Source organism: Macrotis lagotis, chromosome 7 (genome assembly GCF_037893015.1).
Source record: "Macrotis lagotis isolate mMagLag1 chromosome 7, bilby.v1.9.chrom.fasta, whole genome shotgun sequence".
Lineage (NCBI taxonomy): Eukaryota > Metazoa > Chordata > Mammalia > Peramelemorphia > Peramelidae > Macrotis > Macrotis lagotis.
In genome coordinates this window covers 180,098,847-180,102,151 of record NC_133664.1, presented here as the reverse complement: position 1 = coordinate 180,102,151, position 3,305 = coordinate 180,098,847, and positions in this window count along the sequence as shown.

The window sequence follows — 3,305 nt, the reverse complement described above, 5'->3', positions numbered from 1 at the left end:
CAGCTTGCGTTTTCTCACCTGAAAAAATGGCCCACCCACTGCTCTTAGTTACTTTAACAAAGAACAGATTGCTTCAGCATTAAGGAGTCTCCAGTCCTCCCCCAGTCCCCAGGTTGATGTGTCCATTTGGAGGACTTAATACAAATAAATAAATGAATCAATTGATCATAAATAAATACATATGTACTGAGGGAAGTTGTTCACATTATTTTTTAGGACAAGAAAAGTCTGAATGTAGATCCAGATAATTTGTTTAAAGAAAATACATTTGTCTGGAAGTTATCAAAAGCTCTTAACCCACATTTAAATGATTTTTTTTTCAGGTGGGAATCCTGTTCCTTCTTTTCTGTAGTTTTCCATTCTCAGAGTTTCTTAATTTGCAGGATCTATTTAGAAACAGACCAGCCAGAAATGATGTACCAATGGGAATAATAAATATTAGCAATTTTTCCAGTGAAGTCTTGTTTATGGCCAGGAGTCATAAAAAAAATCATATTGGAAAAAGTAGTCAAATTATTGCATCGTTCTACCTGCTCTCTACCTGACTAAAAAGTAAACAGTTTGTGAAGTGGTTCTATAGTAAATGTGACTTTTTTTTTTAACTAAGGTTATTTTGACCTTACTGCTGGACACTCTATGGGGCTCCATATGAATGCCCTCAGGTATGTAATGTTTTATTGGCGTTCAGCATATACACTGCTCTAAGAGATCTTATCTTGTATGAAGAAGCAGTTGGTGAATTTCTGTGAACTGTATTCTCAATATGTGGTAAGCTATTAAATTTGTTTTATCTTTCATAGGGAGACTAATATAATTATATCGTGTGGAGTTCTTAGCTACCATCTCAAAGTATAGCCAAACTACTTAGAAGAGTAAAGAGGAACCCAAGGTTATATGATCCACAGAGCCTATGGGGGTGGGGGGTGGGGGGGTGTAATGCTGGAGGGACTTCCCCACCTCAAAAATGCATTTTATTGATGTTTTAGTCTTTATATTAGTCATTTCTTACCCCACCTCCAATATTAAATACTCATTGGTTACAAGGAAAAATCATTAACCAAAATATCAGATAAAGGATATATTTGACAATGTATGCAATATTCTATCACTATTAGTCCTCCACCTGTCAACCATGATGAAGGATTTGCTTCATAATTTTTTTCATGGGAACCATAACTGGAGTTTCAGTTACTCCTTTATAGTGATCACTTCATTTACTCTATTGGAGTCCCTATATATATTACTTCTCTGGTTCCAAATTTTACAATCATCATTTCTTAACCATAAGATATTAAACCATATTCACATATCATCATTTGTTTTTTCCCAACGACTTCCCAATAGATGGACCATCAAAAGTTTTTGTTTTTTTATTACTACAAAGTTGCTGTTATGCATATTTAGAATTTTTGTTTTTGCCTTTGACTTCTTTAGAGTATCTGATTAAAAGTAGAATCTATTATATTAAAATTAATTCAATATATTAAAATTAAGAATCAGGGTTACTATGATTGAAAAGGTCCTTTTCAGTTCTTTGATATAATCAATGCTTTTGTATAATGTGATTCTCCTATTTATATTGACAGACCTCTGTAGGATATGGACTGTTCAGCCCTGTATCTGGGGTTCATATCTCCTAATACAGAAGTTTACTTCCACTTCTCCTGAGCCTCTGAAGATCTCAACCCTTGTCAAAAAAATGGGAAAGACAAAAGCAAATGACAATAAAGAAAATATCAGAGGTATCTGGGGTTGGAGAATGAGATGTTATATCAGAGTAATAAAACAATGAATCTGAATAGACCTCCCTTATTTCTGGGACTATGAAAGCTTCACTATATTAGTAAATTCTCCATTTCAAAATATTTTTAGAAAAAGTTTCCAAATTTGGGAGGGATGAAAAATTTAATAGCTTAGAAAATTCATAATAACAAATGATGATTATTTTATTTTCATCTGTACCATCTTATTGTTTACTGGAGCATTCATCTATAATACATTTATACAGCATCTATAAGATAAGGCAACTAGAAACCAAAATTTTCTTAAACAATCATGGATGATGAACTGGAGAAACTACAATTTTATTTTCCTTTGGTTTTGATTAGAGCATGATTTTTAAATACCAGTGTTAGCAAGGGAAAACAAAACCCAAACTTCATTTTTCATCATTTAATTGTGATACAGTATTATTGTGTCCTATGCTCTCTAATTCATTGAAATGTCTTTAGAAACAAAGAATTAATGGTCAAAGAAAGTCCCCAAGGCTAAAGGTATCCTGGGAGGATATGATTTCAAGTTTAACTAATTAACTTATTCAACATATAAGGGGAAAATGAGAAGATAATGTATATTAATTTAAATATACTTCAAAAATGATAAAATTATTTTTCTACTGGAAACTCTATTAGATTAAAAATCTAATGAAGTAGTAAAACTGAAAAATAAGTCCCACAATTTTACATATATATATTTAATCCTCCAAGAGTTACCACTCATCAAGATGAAATCAAAGACTACCTAGAAATCCCTCTTTTCTCCCTCCAACATTTTCTCCTGACATTTCTAGATGTCATTTATTTTTATTATTTTATTATCATAAACTTCTTGATGACTTCCATTTAAATAATTACCATTGCCTTTTATTGATTTTTTATCTAAAAGTTCTTTATATATGTATTTTAATTAAAGATGTGGTTTTAAAATATTTTGCAGATTTCCTTTTGCTAAAGACTTTCCTATCTTTTTTGATCTTGTAAAATATAGGGTACATCTTCTGATTCATTTTAAATAACATAAATAGTAAATTTATTGGTATTTCCTTAAATATTCTATAATAATAATAATAATAATAATAATAATTTAATGATACTGATGATGATGATGATGGCCAAAATTCACCTTTAAGGAGCAAAATCAACTACTGTCTTAAATACTAGTATGAAATGCGTGATACTGAAAAGGAAACTGAAGTTCAAAGAGATTAGGAAATTGAATTACATTACTAGGAAACAGAGAAATTATGGTGGCCTCATTTATTTGTGGAGGTTTATTTAATTTTTCCTGATTTTCTTTGTTAGTCCTCCTCTAGAAAATTTTGCTGATACCTTACTATGATGTGGAGGTGACCACTGACCCTCAAAGACTAGGAAAACAGGAATTCTGTCAAGTCAAACAAGAAATGATTCAAAGAGGGAATCTTGTATGCTTTACATCCAGTGATCAACCCAGCTAAATTTAGAATCTTATGAGACATCTCATGGAAGAAATTTTCAGTTGTGAAAACTTGGGTTCGAATGCTGGCT